Here is a 21,606-nt window from a genome sequence, read left to right on the forward strand (position 1 = left end):
TCAAAAACTTATTGTTACCAATGGACATCTATGTTTGGATATCAAAATTATATCAATTATTTAATATGTTCTTAACTGAATTTATAATTTCCTCTTTCTGCCTGTATTCACCCAAATAAAACTATTAAAAACTGTTCCTTATTTTTGCTATTGACATTATCATTTAATAAGTTTAAAAATGTAACAAATTTTTGAACTACAAAGCACATCACCAACATAATATTATTGAATTCCATATTTCACTGTCTTTCGCAAATTCCCATTCTTTCCACCATATTGTGTGGTGTCATGATTGTATTTAAGGGTACACGCTTTGTGATCAGACAGACATGGATTCCTATACCAGTAATTCCTTTTGTCACACCAAAAGGCAAACCTACTACATCTTATAAGTCTATTTCTATACCCTCCTAATATTTCTTCTGTATTTCGTTTTCCAGACTTTTCCTACTTATTATTAACATCAATCCAAGATGAAACAGACAAATGTCTGTAAATCAGTCCTCTGTCAAAAAACTCTTTAGCCAGCACAAATCTTTAATGATTTCTTTGTTCACGGAAAACATAGTCCCAGATCTCACAATCTTAGGCTGGTGTTCAGAGTTCTCCAGTATCAAATGTTATATCATTTTTTAAAAATTTAGTTTATAATATTTTTTTAATTTAATATGTAGATACCATGTTAAAGAAAAGTTCTACAAAAACTTTTTTTAAAAAAAAATATGTAACACTCCTATCACTGAGACATTATCTACAAATTTGGCTTTTAAATTTAGTCTCCTAGATTATTTGGGCTTGAATTCCAGTTTTGACATTTATTAGCTATTTGGTCTTCAGGAGCAACCATTTTTAATTTCCTTTTTGGATAGTATGTTATTAATATATGGAAATGCTATTGATTTTTGTATATGTAAATTTTATATCCTGCAAATTTACTGAATCTATTTCTCAATTATAAGAGCATTTAGGTTGGAGTCATTTGAGTTTCTTATATGTATAAGATCATGTCATAGCAAATAGAGAAAATTTAACTTCTTCCTTTCCAATTTAGATGCCTTTTTTTCCTTCTTTTTGTCTAATTGCTTGGGCTAGGAATTCCAGTACTATGTTAAAAAGAGATGGGCACACTTGTCTAGTCCTTGATCTTAGAAGAAAAGCTTTCAACTTTTCACTATTGAATATGATGCTAGCTATGGGTTTGTCATATAGGGCCTTTATTGTGTTGAGATACACTCCATTCGTACCTGATCTGTTGAAAGTATTTATCATGAAAAGATGTTAATTTTTTATATGCTTTTTCTGCATCTATTAAGATTATCATATGGTTTTATCCTTCATTACATTAATGTGGTGTATCACACTTACTGATTTGTGTACATTAAACCATCCTTGCATCCTGTTGATAAATCCCACTTGATCATGGTGAATCATTCTTTAATTGTGTTGCTGAATTTAATTTGCTGGTATTTTGGTGAAAGCGATCACATCTATGTTCATCAGGGACATTGGCCTATAATTTTTTTTCTTGTAGTATCTTTTTCTGGCTTTGATAATAGGGAAGTGAGGTATTCATAAAATGAGTTTGGAACTATACTCTCCATTTGGATCTTTCTCAAGACTTTGAGAAACTTTGGTATTAGTTCTTCTTTAAATGTTTGGTAGAAGTCAGCAGTAAGCCATCAGGTCCTGGACTTTTTTTGATGGGAAAGTTATTATTACTGATTGAATTTCCTTACTCATTGCTCTGTTCAGATTTTCTGTTTCTTCATGATTCAGCTTTGGTAGGTTGTATGTGTCTAGGAATTTATCCATTTCTTCTCGATTATTCAATTTGTTGACATATGATTATGCATAGTAGTTTTTATGACCCTTTGTATTTCTGTGGTATCAGTTGTAATGTATCTCTTCCTATTCTGATTTTATTTATTTATACATTTTACCCCTTTTCCAAGTTAGTCTAGCCAAGGATTTGCCAATTTTGTTTATCTTTTTAATAAACTGACTCTTAATTTAATTAATTTTTCCTATTATTTTCCAGTCTCTATTTTATTTATTTCTTCTTTGATATTTGTTATTTCCTTCTCTCTCCCCACTTTGGGCTTAGTATGTTCTTCTTCTTCTGGTTCTTGAGGTATAACATTACATTGCTTATCTTATTTGAAACCTTTTTCTTTTGGATATAAGTATTTACTGTTATGATTTTCCCTCCTAGGACTGCTTTTGCTGCATCCCATAAGTTTGGTATGTTGTGTTTCCTTTTTTTTTTTTTTTTGGTCTCAAGATATTTTCTGATTTTCTTTTTGATTTATTTTATGACACAATGCTTGTTTAGGAGGAGGTTGTTCAACTTCCAAATACTTGTACATTTTCCAAGATTGCTGCTGTTATTGATTTATAGTGTATGCTATCTGAAAAAAATTGATATAATTTTAATCCTCTTAACTTTGTTACATTTCTGCACAGCAAATAAAAAAATTACCGTAAAGCAACAACCCACAGAATAGAAGAAAATATGTGCAAACCATGCATCTGATATGCAGTTAATATAAAAAATATATAAGAAACTCAAACAACCCAATAGCAAGAAAACTAAAAACCTGTTAAAAAATTGCCAAAGAACTTGAACAGACATTTCTCAAATAGAACATACAAATGGTCAACAAGTACTTGAAAAAATACTCAGCATCACTAATTAGGAAAATGCAAATTAAAACCACAATGAGATATCACACACACCTATTATAATGGCTTTAAGATGAAAAATAACAAGTCCTGGTGAGGATGTGGAGAAATGGAACTCTTGTACATTATTGATAGGAATGTACACTAGTACAGGCATTATAGAAAATAATATGAATATTTTTCAAGAAACTAAAACTAGAACTACCATATGATCTAGCAATCCCACTTCTCAGTATATATCAAAAGGAATTGAAATCAATATTTACATTTCCATGTCCATCGCAGCATAATTGATGAGTCAAGATATGGAATCAACCTAAGCATCCATCAATGGATGAATGGATACAGACAATATGGTATATACACAATGGAATACTATTTAGTCTTTCACAAGAAGGAAATTCTGTCATTTGTGACAACATAGATAAACCTGAAAGACATTATGCTAAGTGAAATAAGGCAGGCATAGAAAGACAAATACAACAACATGATCTTACTTATATGTGGAATCTGAAAAAGTTGAACTCATAGAAGTAAAGAAAAGAGGCTGGGCAGGAATGGGGGAGGGAGAGAATGGGAAGTTAGTCAAAGAGTATAAAGCTTCAGACAGACAGGAAGAATACGTTTTGAGATCTATTGCACATCAGGGTGACAATATTCAATAATAATATATATTTCAAAATGACAAAGAGTAAATTTCAAATGTCTTACTATAGAAATAACAAGTAAAATTACAGATATGTTAATTAGCTTGATTTAATCATTTGACATTGTATACTACATCAAAAGATCACATTGTATCCCAGAAGTCTGTACAATAATTATTTGCAAATTAAAACAAAATTAATTTTTTAAAAAGAAAAAAATCTTCTATCATAATGGTCCTCACTCCATGGACTAGTGAGCCAATGTGGGGAATCTGTCAGTTGCTGAGTATGTTTGTTCCAAAAAGGACTTCCTGAATTGGTAAAAATAACTATAGTATGTTCATGAATTCACTAAATTCTCTATGTTTCTAAGCTAAATTCCACTATGGCAAATATTCAGATACCCCTGAAAATTTTGGTAATTTTCCCTTCCCCAGTGAACATTCACCCTGGTAAATGCCCACAGGTCTTTTTGGGGACAATTAGGAAAATGAATTAGGGTATAATGCTTAACAGTGCACCAGGATCTATTTTTGAGGGGATCTCGCCTTCTCTTTACTCAAAGAACTCTGGATATTTGTTTTGATTTTTTTTCTTTTGGTTATATATATTTCTTTATTTCAAAGTACTAAGGGGGTACAGATGTTTTTGTTACATGGATACATTGTATAATGCTGAAGTCAGGGCTTTTACTATGCCCATCACCAGAATTGTGTTCATTATCCCTGATAGGTAAGTTTTTAACCCTCATCTCCTCTTCCTGGTTTCCAAGGTCCTTTACATCTCTTTTTGCCTGTGTTTACCCATGGTTTAGCTCCTACGTATTACTGAGAACATGTGGTGTTTGTTTTCCCATTCTTGAGGTACTTCACTTAGGATAAAGGTCTCCAGTTCCATTCAAATTGTTGCAAAAGACATTATTTTGTCCCTTTTTATGGCTGAGCAGTACTCCATGGTGTGTGTTATGTGTGTGTGTGTGTGTGTGTAATCACATTTTCTTTATCCACTCATCAACTGATAGGCACTTAGATTAATTCCCAACATCTTTGCAATTGTGAATTATGCTGAGATAAGAATTCACTCTAGCACTCCAGTATTCCTAAGCCTTTGAATATGTTCCTCTAAGGCACACCAAGGAAATTGTGGCATTTTACTCGATACACTATAGGCTACTTTAGAGCCTAGGTTTCAATCAACCAACTGAATGATGCTTTAGAGTTACTCATAGCTGCTTAAGCTGGTAAATTGAATCTAGCATATTTGATTAACCTGTTCATATAAGGTGATGAACAGCTGTGACAAAATCCAACATTATATTCATCTCCTTATCAATCTGCATAGGGTACATTCCCATACATATCACCCTGGTTTAAGTCAACATAAATTAATAAACTTTTGCAATCTTGAAATGCTTTTGGTGTATAAACTAAAAGCTTTCCAGGGTCTTCATACCAATTCCACTTTTGATACCACTAGGGAGCCAAATTACTGTGAGTTTATTATAGGGATTAAACTATACACAATTGTGTGAGAATTTATAAAAGTAAATGTTTGAAAATAAGAATTAAGGCATACAAGGTAGAACATTCATAAGCCCTGGTATAGAGGAATGAACTTGACCTGACATGGAAATTTGGAAACTATGCTCATGCGGCTTCTGGAACAAGACTGAGATACAGGGTTGGAGCAAAGTCTACACAAAGTTGTTGGCTTTTCTGGTTTTACCTCTGTAAATGTTCAGTGAAATGAAGATCTGAGTTTGCTGTGTCCAGGATGGCAGTTGGGAAGGAAATGTAGACGCTGAGCTGGGAAGAGCACGAATAAAATGGCACCAATTTGTCTGTTCTCACCCCTTCTAATCTATAAAATCTTTATAAATTTATAGCTGCTCTTTCACTTTCACTTCCAAATATTATATAACTTTATTGTTGATCGATTCTAGCTTGAAATAATTTAAAGAAAAGGGTTCAGGAAAAGCAAGTTTATGATACATCAATCTAACCTTACACGTGAATCCAAAACAAAAACTTTGACAGAAAATAAGATTGTTGCCACATTTTTTCCCATAAGGATTACCAGACCAGAATGAAAACCTTCCCATTACATGCTAGACAGAAAAATAGACACTAATGAAAATAGAACCGAAAGATAGAGGGATTCCTTGATCACATCCTTTAGTAACTGGATCATCCTGGACTTTGTTTATATGAGAAAAATAAAGCTGTGTATGGTTATGGTGTGCAATTCAGCTTTCTGATACATACAACCAAGTATAATTATAATGCATAAAAAATTTGGTACTTGAAGTGGAACACCAAAAAGGGTGACCATTTCACCTGCAATTTAGACCCTAGCTCCATGATCACGGTGTCTCAACAGATAACCAAAGGATATCAAAGCATATGTGAGGCTAATGCCTCCTGATCCATGAAAGCATCAGAGTGATAGATACTGGAAGAAGATCTAGATAGAACAAGACTCTATAACATATATGGAAACAATAATTAGGACTAGAAATTAAGGTAGATGAGATGAATTTCTTTTTTTAATTGTAAGCAACATAAAGACTAATAAACCTAATTGTCAACTCTGTATTCCAAGATCTTGGATGATGATAAAGCCGAAGATTATACTTAATAATATAGGAATACATGATGCAAGGGCTGACAATTTGCCCGTGGAGACATAATATCAAAAGAAGAGTAGGAATGTGAAGTATACAAATCTACTTAATGAAGGAGCCTCAGACACTTCATCAGTCTCAAGGATGCAAATTGAAGTGTTGATTTGAGAAAGTGTGGGTGTCAAAGGAGTCTGCAGTCCCAAACATGCCTCCTCAGGTACTGGCCCTAGGTTAAGGATTGGAGATCAAAATAATCAAGCTAGCTCAATTATAGCTGCGTTGTTTCAGTGTAGAATAATGGGTTTGAATTAAAGCATTGTTTCCAACTGTAGAAATTGTATAACTCTTGATGAATCAGAGGGAGGGCTGATGAATTGAAATAAGATGGAAGATAATGTTAATGTACTGGAATGATATTTAATTCATAAGTTATAAAAAGAAAACTATATTTAAGCAAGCAGGATAGAAATATACATATTAAGCTTTCTATGCCTATTCAAATCAACATCAATGAAATGATTTATTATTTTAGTTTATTATGAAATCTGTTTCTTAAGGATTTATTACTCCAGGAGATACTAGATCAGTTATACACAGTTCTGAAAGGCAGGATGATATTGTGATAGATGCCTAGACATGAATTTGATCCTTAGCTCTACCACACATTGGCTATACAATCTTGGAGAAGTTTTTAATTTTTTTCAAGTTTCAGTTTCCTAGATTATAAAAACAAATGGCAATATATATTTGCAAGATTTTAGTTTTAGGTCTTCATGAATAAATGTACATATAATAGGCTGCTTCCAAAAGTAGTTATATTCTTCAATGATGGGTTATCATGAAATTTTTTTTAAGTAGTTATAGAGAGCTTGTTTCCACACTGTTTTTCTTGGGAATTTCAGTGATTTAGGAAACTTCCTGGTAAAGAGACAGACTGGGGGACTGGAGAAAAGTCACAGGAATATAGCTTCAGCTAGCTCTGCTTTGATCTGTTTTTAATCTTGAGGTTTCATGTAAGATTTTGTTTAAAATTGTGGCTAGTAATAGAACTATAATATATGTTTGGATTTGATCTTAAAGTTAAGAGTATTCAATCCCCATGTTTCATTGTTAGATCTCGTAACTGTTTGAAAGAGGTGTTTTTATCTCTGTGTTACAGAAAAATAAAATGAAGCTTTGAGTTTTAAGAGTTATACCTAAAACCTGGATCTCTGAACCCTAAGACAAGGGCTTTTGATCGTTTAAATCTCTCAGTAGCCTTATAAGACAGAAAAGACAGTCCCAGTGTATGATAAGAAACCTCAGAGGATGTGTGAAGTGAGTATGTGAGGATTAGAACACAGAACTTTCACTCCTGCACCAGTGATATGCTGTCTTTTTTTTTTTTCCAGCATTCTGGGAGCCAAATTAATTTATGCCATGTTTCTTAGTAATCATTGGATAGTTAGGGTATTAACCAACTTCCTAACCCAGACAGTTTCCTTCTAATATTATCTGAGCATCAACATTTTAGGTGATAGCTGAGGTTTGTTATGTTTCTGATTTTAAAATATACTCCCCACCTCTGCAGTTATTGAGTGTTCAGTACTACTGAATTTCACTCTACCTGGTTTTTAAAGTTTGAGAAGTGATTTATGAAATACTTCCCAATTTGTTTTTCCTTTGTATTATTTTGAGTGCTTTTCTATGAATCAGTCATATTTTTGACAGAAAAAAATAGTTCAAACATAATCAAAGCACTCTAATATTTTTATACTATTGAATTTTTCTTTGAATAGTTCACATATGCATATTCAAGAAAATATGTCAATTTTTAAATAAAATTGTTAATTTTATAGTGAGAAAATGAAATGCATTTCTATATATCAAGTTTGTGTGTATTATCTTAAATGCATATATGTTATGTTATTACATCTGTATATATGTTTGTGTATACGCTATATCATACCTGTGTATCTGCAGGTATCTGTATCTTGTTATATATTATCTTATTATATATGTGTGTCTGTGTGTGCACTTTATTATTAAGTTTTAATAATATATTCAGTATGAAATAATTATTTCTACATTATTTTCAGCCAAACATTTTGTTATTCTTCCTGTATTCAAATGCAAAGGTAAGAATAAGATTTATCTGAAAATCTTTCATATCAACTACAGCATAGATTAAACAAATTAGTTAGAAAAATGTACATTTCTACTCTTTTCCAGCACACAGAATATAAACATTTGTAATTTTTTTCCTACATAAGACTTTGTTCTATATCTAATTTTACCACCTCAGTTTTTTCTTTCTTGAGTAGCAGTGCCTGGGCTCCTAAATTTTCATGATATTTGAAGTTTTGCCCTTTGCACGCATAACATTGCTATCATACCTATAATATTAATAAATTTTCATTATTTGCAAATGCATGTTCTAGAAAAAGCAGTTCTTAGAAATTAATATCTTAAATATTAACTATTTTATAAAAAATATTTCATGGAATAATAAGATAAATTACATTAAATTTGTTTACTTACGTCTTAGAGTCTTACTATTTTTCATGGAGCATCTCAAGCTAATAATGTTTCAGGGAACAAAATTTAAGAAATTCTGAGTTACTTTATGATGTCTTTTCCTTTTATCTATCTATACATGGAAGGACATGCTCTATGAACAGGGAAACTAGAAGGAACAATACAGATTTTGATATTTCATTTATGATCTTACATCATACTGTGAAGAAAATAGCTTTTTTTTTCTTTTCTTTCTTCTTTCTTTTTTTCTTTTTTCTTTTTTTTTTTTTTTTGAGGCAGGGTCTCGCTGTTGCCCTGGAAAGAGTACAGTGGCATCATCATTGCTCACTGCAGCCTCAGACTCCTTGGCTCAAGTGATCCTCCTGCTTCAGCCTCCTGAGTAGCTGAGACTATATGCGCGCCCCACAATCCCCAGCTAATTTTTCTATCTTTAGTAGAGACAGGTCTCACTCTTGCTCAGGCTGGTCTTAAACTCCTGACCTCAAGAAATCCTCCTGCCTCAGCCTCCCAGAGTACTAGGATTAAAGGCATGAGCCACCGCACCCCGCTGAAAATAGCATTTCTTCATACGGCATAGTTATTTCATCAGAATCCTTGTAAAGGATGATTCAGAGAAAAGGGACACTATTCTTCCTTATTAAAACACACTCATCCAAAACAAATTATAATGAATTTTAGTTCTTACATAACAATTTAATTGAAGGCAAAAAAAAGGATATTTAAATAATATCTATTATAGATCTTTGGGTAGGTCCCCCTCCCCTCAGTTGCCTTCATTTCCTTGGTGTTCCTTTTACTTTACACATCTGACTTCTCAGAATGTTCTTTACTTCAGTTAGCACACAAAACGATATTCTTCTTGCATGGGCATTACCTGTCACTCAGAATGCAGCAGAATTTCTTCCAGGGCTTTATACTTTTATAGCTGTTTTCATCCAGGGATGTCATAAAACCAGGGAAACATGATCTCTTTATTCCTCAGGATATTTCTGTGAAGTTGGTGGGTGGCCTGTATTATTATTCCAGTTTTGTAGAGTGTTTTATCCAGTTTGATTAAAGTATTGCTCTCCATTATGCAGTTTTTATGAGTGAGGAATGTGACCAAAGACACAGAGAATACAGTGCAGACCTATATAAAGAATTTGTGCTAAGGAGAAAGGCCCAGCACCTCAGCCCTTTAGATGTTGCTTCTCTTCTGTGTTGTAACAGGTTATTGCTCAATTCTGATGCATCATTTTACCATTTAAAAAAATTGCTACAGTTCTTATGAGGATTATGTTATTCTGCAGTTACTTTTCCTCTTGGTCCCAAAGATAAATAGTCTTCATAATACATAAAATACATAAAATGCAGTGTAGTACATTAGCTGCAAATTAAACCCCATTATAAGCCTACAAAAATAACTTCATCATTAAACATACTCATTTATATGAAGTACATACCAGGAACCACTAAGTTCACCAATTAGTGATTCATTTGGAATACTGTCTCATTAAGAAATAAATGTTCCTTAAATTCTCATTATTTATTTTGTAATTCAATGATTTGATAAAAATTTGACAAAATTTGAGTGCTGGAATAGTTTTATATACTTACTACATATTGCACTGAAGATATATCCAAGGTATACATCCTGCTCTCAAATATTTTAGTATACAGTTGAGGAAAAATAATAAATAAAATACTACTAGACTTTGTTAATAAATTATATAAAAGTGATATGCGTATCTTGATATGAAACACTAAGAGGAGTTACTTAAACTTGGGAAAGTGTTTTTATGGTAAGTTAACTTGAACTAAATCTTGAAGGCAAGAAGGAGATAGGAGTTTGTCAGATAGATGAGAAAATAAAAGTATTTAAACAGTGAAGTATATATTATTAGCTTTATTCAAGTAAAACACCTGAGGATGAGGCTAGGGACCACTGATAATAATAATTAAACACAGAAGCCAAGACAAAATCAGTTCTAGGGCTGCTTTTACTATATGCTCATATTTATAACAAAAAATTGGTTGCCTACATTTTTTTGGTACAAAAGACAAAGACCTGGATAAATAAAGATTAGGATTTGAATGGGAAAGCCTTAGGAGAGAAAATAAATCTTATGAAAGACTCATGTATTCATGTCAAATGGGAAAGGATGCTTTTTTCTGTCAGCCCACCGCAAGGAATCCAGGTGCTGTGTAGAAACTGGGTAATTTACATTGGAATTAAAGAATATCCAATATTTATAGGTCAATGATCTTAGGGTTTGTAAAATATAGATAACATATTTAAAAATTTTTAAGTATAGATGAGTAGCTCCCAAGCAAAAAGATTGTTAGAGGTAGACAAATCCACAGGGAATGTTACATATAAAATACATAGCAAGTAGAACATGTACATTTTAAACATAAACACAAAGAGATGTAAGGAACAAAGGACCAAGAGATACTTAAAATCCATAGGGTACCAGGGTACTAGATATTAATAATGTGCTAAATATATGTGAGACTAAGTGTACAATGGGCACTAAATATTGAGGATATGCTAAATACATAGAAACACTTAATATTCATGAGATCTTATCTGGTTGCACATTGGCAACATCCATTCTGATCCCATTTCTTCTCTGCACCAAACACACACACACACACAAAAAAAAAAAAAAAAAAAAACTAAAACAAAACAAGAGAAAAAACCAAACCAAAACAAACAAAAAAAACCCCATAGCTGTTCATCAGACTAATTGGCAAGTGTTGCTGCTGTGGTCAGGTGTGCATGTTCCTGCATCTCTCTGATAGAGTAGGTATGCGTCATTGGCCGAAGGCACGTTCCATCTGTGAACCCTGTGCTGCAATCTCACTTCTCATCCTCATAACCTCACCATTAATGAAAAGGCTGATGTAGCAGAGAGAGAGAGATGGGACTTTTATGAACAATGTAGGATTATTGTATTCCTATTGCACACGTGTTAAATTATCCATCTTTTTTCCTTTTGCCTATTGACATGTGTTTTTTAATTGATCTCAATAATGATGTGATTCAAGCATTTCAATTTGACTTTGAGCCTCTAATTGCATGGAGGGACATTTTCCCATAGTGATATGCTTTGCTCAATCTCTTCCCTCACTTAAATTTGTGAGTATAGACAGTAATCTGCAACTAAATGATACATACTAAAATACATTGTTGTGATTGTTTAGGTTGGAGGAGCAAGAGAAGAGGCACAAGACAACTATGAGGATATCAAGTACCCATCATGGTCAGTTGCCGGTAGAAAATGATACCTGGGCTCAAACATGAACAGTGATAAGGGGTTGCTCAGATGATACATGCCTCAGAGTCTTCTAAACAGAGAAAATACATTTTGTAAAAGCTTGAGGCAAAGCAAAAATGGCTTGTCCCAAAGGGGAGAGCTAAGTCTGACCAGAGTATGTTGAGATGGAGAGCCTGGAAATGATACATACACTGAGCTAAAGAGTGGAACAACCTCTAAGAACAAGAAGAAACGTTAAAGGGTTTGCTATTTCAAAAGTTCATTCTGCCTGCAATAATGGGATGCATCTGAAAGAAAGACATGCTACTGAATAGAGAGAGATTACTTAGGAGACAATAATTCAGACAAGGGTTGATGATGAGTAAAGGTGGAACAGAAAAAAAAATTGGATGATACTTAGGAGAGGAAATTATAATAACACTGATTAATTACATAGAGATTAAAGAGAGGGGATCTGATATGATTCCCAGATATCTGGCTTCAAAACTTGGGCCATGACTTTAATTTCTGGCAGTGCAGTAGAGAAAATACCCTGAAAAGTTGTCTAATACAAAAGATTCATACATTCTCAATAAAATATATTAAGCATCCTTTCAAATGCATAGTTGAGTGTGCAAGAAAATAGGCCTATCTCCAGCGGACAGCAATAAAGAGGGAAGGTGAAAACTTTGCAAGCTTAGCAGCAGCACTATGATAAGCTGGAAGCATTTCAGATATCTATATGATAATCAAGATTTAACTAACAAATAATGAACAGAAACGAACACACTATGCTTTTGGAAATGAGAAGCCCCTGATCACAAATGTTACAGTCTAAGGCTTACCAATTACAGAATGGTAGGTTATAAATCATCTGCCTTACTGCACCAACAAATTAATAGAAGTCACTTTTTAATAGTTCTTCGGGTTGTTTAGAAAATGAAAAAGCAAATAATTATTGAAAGGAAAAGCCTTGCTCTAAGACTTCTCAAAATTCTCCCTAAAAACCTCACCAACCCTGAGCTCAGAAATTTGAAATTTGACATTACTACACATGCAAAAAACAAGCCACCATGAGCAAGAACGGGAAAAAACAACCAATACCAACATTAGGCCCTGGAGAAATTCAGATAATAAAATATACTGCCATATAACCAGGGAACAGAAAACTCTTTTGCTAAGGGATAAACAGTAAATATCTTTGGCTTTATAGTCCACAGGGTCTCTGTCATAACTCCTCAATTCTGCCACTACAATACAGAACCACCCCAAGATAATACACAAGCAATAGACATAGAGCTGTTCCAGTAAAACTTCATTTTACAAAAATGGATGTAAGGGTGAATTTGATTCATAAGTTACAGTTTTCTAACCTCTGTTATAAACCGTAAATTCAGTATGTTTAGAATCTTTAAAAAAATATTAAATGACAAACTTAAGACATATATAGTATGTTAATAAAATAATTTAACAAAGATTTGAAAAAGAATCAGATAGAAATTCTAAAATATTTGGATCCTAATGGAGATCGTATTCTCAATAAAATAAACAACACACTTTTATGGTGGAAGAAAAGAAAAAAATTCACTAAAAAATAAAAGTAAAATATGAATAGATAATTAACAAGGGCAGAAATCCAAAGGGTCATTAATTATATGAAAGATGTTTGAGATCATTATCAATAACAGATGTGCAAAATAAAATTTTAATGAGATAATATTTCATACACATTGGACTGGATAGGTTAAAATATCAAGCAATATCAAATGGTGGCATTGAAAGAGAACAATCTGACCACTCTTCCACGGTTGATAAAAGTAAAGATTGTTATACATAATTCTTAGATGAACTTGGCAAGGCCTAACACAGTTGATAATGGAATATTTTATGGAACAACATTTCACTTTTAGATTTATGGTCCACGTAAAGTTCCACAATGTATAGAAATAAACATATATGAAAATTTCATAGCAGCTGAACTTATAATAAAAAATAAGCTGGAATACACCTAAATGTCCAGCAACAGAAGGATAGATTGAGGTTTTTCAAATATGAGTTATTATATAACTTTCAACAAATGTAAACTAGAGCTAAATGTATTACCAGGTATAAATCTAAAATCTTTAGTATTGAATGAAAATAGCAATTTATAGAAGGATACATGTGATGTAGACACTTCATAGAATTTAAAATTAATAAATAATATATTATGTAGTTTAGGAATATATATCCATTTAGTAAAATATTAAGACAGTTATGACAAGTATAAATATCAATTTTAGGGTAATGGTTAGTTCTGGCTTTAGGAAGGGTAATACAATACAGGAGGGAGTACACAGAGGACTTCAGTCAATTTATAATATTTATTCCTTAAACTGAATCTTTTTTCCCCTAAAATGGGGATTTTAATAACTGTATTGAATCTATAACTTAACTTGGAGAGAAATGGAATCTAATTGCTACTGATAAAAGCTGTCCAATTCATGAACATGATATACATCTTTATTTTTTGAGATTTTTAAAAGTCCTTCAATAAAGTTTTATAATTCTCTCTATAGAGGTCTCACACATTTTTTAGTTTAGTTTTCCCTAAATATAAAGAAATAGAAAGCCTGATGAGGATTAGTAAACTGAGTCATATTATATTTTACGTTATTAATTATAGATTTATATATATACATATATATATAATGTTTCATGATAATTAGGAAGATCCCTGATATTACCAAGCATTGAGACAGATTGTGTAGAAAAAGAATCAGATTTGGTGATGGAGTGCTTGAATAGCTGAAATAATTTTTGGATGTATTATGTTGAAACATCTGTTATACCCAGGAGGTTCTAAATACCATGTGGAGATTTGAAGCCCAGAAGAGGCACCTGAGGTGGAAGTTTTAATTTGAAAGTCATTGACATATCAATTCGTTGAGGTTAAGGGAATGGATACGATTCTTCTGAGAGCTCATCTTGCAGATGAGTGAGAGAAGGAAAGTAGCTAAGATTTTATGGTGAGAAAAAACAACTTTAATCAGAGCACCAGAGGAAACGGTGACAAGTAAAGAAAATGATATAATAGGTTTTCAGCTAAGAGGGCAACAGAGTGTCCCAGGTCCTACCACTGTCCTTCTTTTGGGGTATAATGGTTCTCTGTATCTTTAACTATTTCAGGATATTGTTGGTAGAAGTTCTTAAGCCATTCTTTAAAGAAGTTTGGTTGTGAGGGCAAGAGAGAGAGAAAGAGAGGAGAAATAGGCTGATGGCTGGAGAAAATGTGGATGTGTTTCTTTTTTTGAAACAGATTGGAGAAACATGAATGTGTACAAGTAGCTAGTCACAAAAATAAACAAGAAACTGATGACATAAGAATGCAATAGCTTGTCTGCTACTTTGTCATGCAGCAATAGATAATGGAATCAAATAAAAATTCCTTAGAAATAAAAGGATAAAATCATGTAGAAGAGGTTAAGTTTCATAATTAATAATATAATACTAATTATAGCTAATACTTTCGTGACTACTATATACCAGGCACTGTTCTAATGAAGCTACAGGTTTAAAGTAATTTACATCCCACAATTCTATGAAATAGTACTATTATTATCTTCCCAATTAACATAGAAGAAAGTAAGATAAAAAAAGATTAAGTAACTTAGATAAGATTTGCATCTAGGATATCTGCTTTCAAATTCTCAACTGTTAGTTATTACACTATGCTGTTATTCTAGAGCTAAGCCTTTGAGACTGAAAAAGGAAACCAGGAAGACATACAAGGAATCATCAGTTCATTGAGAGTTGAAACCTGAAGCCCAAAGTCACAATAAAAATGTATGCTCCTTGAGAAGTGGTGAAGATAAGGAGCAAAGATATGTTTATTGATCTAGGTATGCCACTCATGGTATTCTGGGTTTTTCCTCTTGCAAATATTTTCTAGAATTGCTAAAATATAGAGTAAATATTCTTCCAATGAAATTATAAGAAAATTGGTTCACCTAGGTAAACAGACACATACACATAATAATAACCTAAGAAGTAATCCAACAAAGCAAATACCTAGGTTTTTGTATTCCAGTGCTTTTTAGCATATTTCAGAAATGCACCATGTTTAAATAATTTTCATAAAAGATGGCCCAAAATTAGGTAATACTTACAAGAGTTGAAATGTCTTTTCACTTGCCTATAACATTCATTATTGGGTTTTTAACAGACATATGAGTTTATAGACAAGGACATATATGAATCAGAATAAAAGAGGAAAAATAGGTGCTTTTATCCAAAATGATGCTAAATGCTTTTTCTGATCTTAACATAGAGAATGAATGAGAGCTGTAGGTACAGATTGAGGGTCATAAATGACCCAGGAGATGCACTGGAAAAATAAACATATGTGGCTGTGACAGAAATTTGCAGTTCAAACCGAAGGGATGAAACCAAACTAATCTTTGATTTCAAGAACTGAAGAACATTTTTGGTTCCTATGACTTTGCCAAGATAAAAGTGTATTATACTCATAGAAAAAGGAAACTATAATCTGTGTCTTTCCCTGCATATTATCTGCATATGGAAGCAATGTCGAGATTAAGGTATTTTTTGGTTCTATTTTTTCCTAAATATAACTTTAAAAAAATCAAATAACAACACTGAAGCATAATTTATTTCTAAAAGTTATATTAAAATGCTTTTAAAAACATTTTATAAACATACGTGAAATAGTTTGCTTTTTGAATGCATTGTCTTTTCAAATTCATCTTTCTAGTTGAACTCCCATCTTGCACTTCCTACTCAGTACATATCTATGCCATTTAATTTTTCTTTCTACATGTTGTTGTACCCTTAACTAACATGAGTTACAAATTAGCTTAAACATATTTAAAATGGCATTTTAACATTATTGCTTATTAAATAATGTACAAAATTTTGGAAACATTTATAAAAATAAACTTATCTATAGTTTATAATCACTCCATTCAGAGATAAGCATTATTTTAATAGTTTTTAAATTGTTAATATTTTTGTATGTTGCTTTTCAATTTTTTCTATATAATGCATTGTTTTAAAGTAGCAATTATACTGTACATACTTTAAAAACACTTTATTTTGAAAATTTTGAAATCTTTTCAAGCTTACACAGTGTTAAAAATAAAAATAGTACAGAAAGCAACCCTATTCCCTTTACTCAGATTTAGTGTTAACATTTTGTACCATTTACCTAAGTATATATTACATTAACTCTGTCTTTTATCATTTAATATGTGCCACTTACTTATATACATATTACTTTGTCTTTTATAATTTAATATGTTATGATTTACTATGGCCAGCAAATAGTATTCCATAACTTTATTAATGAATGAAACATTTAATTGTGTGTGTTTATTTATATCTAGTGCATGATTCTATTTCATGCATATTTTACAGATAAAGAAGCTGAAGGTGAAAGAACTGCTAAGTAACATGCCTAAGGACATCCAGCTAGTAAAGAAAGAATTAGGATTTAAAGTCAAGTATATATTTTTTTATGGCTATATAATAAATACTGTAAAAGTAGTGACTGGAAAGTACAAACATTTATTCTGTCTCAGCTTTGTGGCTCGAGAATCTAGCGGTGGCTTTGGTGAGTGGTTCTGGCTCAGGATATCTGAAAAAACAGCAATCAAAGTGTCAGCAGGACTACCATAACCTCAAGGCTCACCTGGGTGAGAATCTGCTTCTATGCTCACCCACATGGTGTTTGTCAGGCTTCAGAAGGTCTGTTCCAAGCTTACTGATGTGGCAGCTGGCTTCCCTTGGAGGGAGTGATTCGGAAGAAGTGAGAGAGAGCCCACAAGACAGAAGCCACTGTCTTTTAACAACCCAAGCTTGGAAGTGACATCTCATCACTTCTGCCACATTCTATTCATGAAAAGCAAGACAAGTTGTCTAGCCCATATTCACAGGGAGGAGATGACACAATCTCATGAACATCAGGGTGTAGGGGTCATTGTTAGCCATCTTGGAGGCTGCTTACAACATTGGGTTTTTCTGACTTTAGAATCTATGCTTCTAATAATTATTCACATGCTTCCATAGTGTACAAGATATTACTCCCTTGTGAGCATCCACCATATTTTGTGAACCAATTCCCAAGTGCTGTGCCCCACCTAGCTGCTGCCCTGCTGTGAGACCAAGAGGCAAGTGGATGGCTCTCCCCCCAGCATCTTGCTCATGCTGTTTGTCTGATGGGCCCCTCTTCTCTGATTACAGGCACAAGGTATCATTTTGGGAGTTTCAAGTTGGGTAGTGCCCCATCCTTGGGCTGAATTCCAGCTGATGAACCTGCAACCCCCATCCAGCTGAGGAGGGACAGGGCAGCCCAAGCTCTCCTACACACACCTGGGACAATTCCTACCATTCTGCTATGGGCTCCTGTGAGACTGAGATGCTAGCAGACTGCACTTCCCACTGTTTATTGCCCAAGGCACTTGCCTGAAAGGGGCCCCACTTTCTTTGATTGCAAGCCCACAGCCAGTACAATTTTGAGAGATTAATGCTGGGCCACACTCTGTCCTCTGACCAAGTTCAAGGCAACATGGCTGCAGCTGCCACCTGGCCAGCAAGGGACAGGGGAGACTACGCTCTTCTAAGCACACTTAGAACAATACCCACCACCCTATTACGGGCAGCTTTGGGACTTGGGACTAGCCTGAACAATCCATTGCTGCTACCAGTATCACTGACACTTGTGTCCTAGTGGGTGGCTCCACAACTGCTCCTGCAACCTCCCATATCAGGTCAGCTGCTCAGAGGCCTGAGAACACAGCCACGCATCTGGCTCTCTGTTCCAAGCTCTTAGCTTTCGAGCAAGCCACCCGAAGGCCCAACAACTGGCCCTATAGGACACCCTAACACTGCTGCCAGCATAAGGGGCTCTGGGGCATAAAATCAGGCACACTCGGTCCACTAATGCCACCACTGGAGTCTGAAGACTGGCTCAGCTGGCATTCAAGTCCCCAGAAAAACTTCATCATAGTTTCAACTAATAACTCTACTCTAAGCCACCAAGGAAATCACAAATACCATTGACCCTGTGTAGTACCTAAGAAATCATACAAAGATCACACTACCACAAGCACCCAAAATCAAAGTCAAAGTGTCCTACTGAACCAACAACATATATACATCTTCAGAAAAAAATTCAACTAGTACCCCCAATTGTGTTTAAAAAAAGTTTAAAGAAATACACTATAGCATTTTGATTGGTATTTCAAGAGTCAGAAATGCCTGTCTACATTTAGGTTTATTATGCATACTTCTTTCAGAGATTTTCTGAAATTATCATGTGTTAAAAAGGTTTTCCTGATTTAATAGATTTTAAGCTCACAAAGCCACCCCTTTCTGGCCCCAGTAGTTGATCTATGCAAGGGCATTTAGATTGTTTTTAATTTATTTCAACATGTTAGTTCTAAAATTTGTTCATTGCAATAACCATTTGTCAAGTCTATGTCCAAATATTTTCTTTTGAGAGACACATTTGTTTGAAAAAGCTATTTTATCACACAAAGCAATGTTAGAATCCCAAATGTACGACATGTTTGAGATACAGTCATTTTCTATAATTTAAACCAATTATTTTGCTAAAAAATATTGACTTTAAGATATTCTTTCCAATACAATAAATATTTATTGAATTCCAACCACGTGCCAGGCACTGTCCTCGGGACTAAGACTACAATAGCAAACACAGCAAAGGCCATGCTCTTCTGAGGCAATATTCTAATCTAAAAATTGTATATGTAGGGATACAACACATGAGTTTTTCATTCAAAAAGGCTTCAATCATATAAATTATTAGATTTATAAATATATAGTCAAATTTGCTTTTTTCCCACTGTTTAGAAAAAATTATTGTTAATGTCTCAGAGCTGATGATGGCATTAATTTACATGAACACAATTCTTAATTTAGGACCTGAAGAGAATTATAAACATGATCAGAGCATCAGGGTGTTGTGGCCACTGGAGCAGAGAGAAATCCTTCAGTGCAAGGATGACTTACTTTAAAAAGTCAACCCCATGCCTCCTCACTTGAAGCTTCCATTTTGAACCATCAGCACATACTCCTTACGGAGCTTTTCCTGTGCTTCTTCAGCTTCTTGGCTTGTCCTTTGCTCAGTTATTTGCCTTCTTTGTCATGTGTTTGATATTCCATCAAACTTGGAATATTTGTCACTTTCTGACAAGAATATCTCACTGGGTGGAATCTTCATCTTAGCTATCTTTGTGGCTTCCTGTTTTCTCCTGGCTGTCTTGTCTTTCTTTTTCCTCTTCAAACTTTTTTTTTTCCTCTCTATATTTTAATAAGATATCTCCGTGCACCAGTTTGACCACATTTGGCAATCCTTTGTTGGTCCTTGGCTGGTCAGTCCAACCTCTACATGGCGGACTCAAAGAGACCCAGTCTGGCTCTGTTGCAGAACATCGTTCTGTTCCTCACCCACACGCTGAAAATCTTTTAGACCATAGAACAAAGCATTTCCTTAGTTTTCTAATATAGTTTGAATACTTGTCCCCTCCAAATCTCATGTTGAAATTCCATCCCCAGTGTTGGAGGTGGGGCTAAGTGGGAGGTGTTTGTGTCACAGGGGCTGATCCCTTCATGGATGGTTTGGTACCCTCCCATGATAATGAGTAAGTTCTTGCATTATTAGTTCACTGGAAAGCTGGTTGATTAAAAGAGTCTGGCTCCACCTCCTTTTCTCTTGTTTCTTCTCTTGCCATATGACATACTTGCTCCCTCTTTGCCTTCTGCCTTCATTGTAAGCTCCCTGAAGCCCAGAAAATGCTGGTGCCATGCCTGTACAGTCTGCAGAGCTGTGAGCCAAAGAAACCTTTTTTTTATTTATAAATAACCTAGCCTCAGGAATTTCTTTATAGTAATGCAAAGTGGACTAACACGGTTTCTTGGTCAGAAAACCTGGAACCAGCCTACATCTGGAGTCCATAGTCATCCCCTACCTTCAAGTGTTGGAATTCAGTGGAGTGCATAAGATAAAATGTCCATGAGATTCCACCACTGCAGTTCAGTGATGCCCAGTGGGATATCATTCTACCTGAGTTCAGGGTATGGTTTAAAAATCAAAATCACTTTATAACAGACTTGTCCCTCAAAAGAGTAATTCTTAGACATTCTAATTATATAACACTGACAAATAACAGAGAGACAGAACAATAGACATGGAGTTTTCATATTAGCTCAAAAACTATAAGGTCTTGGGTCCATCAATTCAAATGATTGAGCATTCTGTGTTTAATCACTAATCTGTTTGAAATAGTAATTCTACTTTATATATTCAACTTACTGATGGTTCAAATACTTGCTCAGATTAAAATAATGGTTGGACCATTTTTTTTTTCTCTTTCTACAATTTACCCACTGACCTAGAAATCACCCAAGGGTAATTTCCTCCCTCTTTTCCATAAAAGTCAGATGTAAGGATTTCATATCTAACTGAAGGAAATTTTAATTGACAAAAATATCAAATTAATTGTATTTTTATTATTATTACATGCAATATAGAAAAAAAACAGTAAGCACATCTATTGAACTCCCTTGGACAATTTCATGATGAACAAATTTTTTTTCTTTTCCTTTTCCTTTTCTTTTTTTTAAGACAGAGTGTCGCTCTCTTGCCCTGGGTAGAGTGCAGTTGTGTTATCATAGTTCACTGCAACCTCAAACTCCTAGGCTCAAGCAATATTCTTGGCTCAGCCTCCCAAGTAGCTGAGACTACAGGCATGTGCCATGACTCCCAGCTAATTTTTCTATTTTTAGTAGAGACGGGGTCTCACTCTTGCTCAGGCTGGTCTTGAACTCCTGAGCTCAAGCAATCCTCCTGCCTCGGCCTCTCAGAGTGTTAGGATTA

The sequence above is a fragment of the Lemur catta genome, chromosome 9 (genome assembly GCF_020740605.2).
Source record: "Lemur catta isolate mLemCat1 chromosome 9, mLemCat1.pri, whole genome shotgun sequence".
Taxonomy (NCBI): domain Eukaryota; kingdom Metazoa; phylum Chordata; class Mammalia; order Primates; family Lemuridae; genus Lemur; species Lemur catta.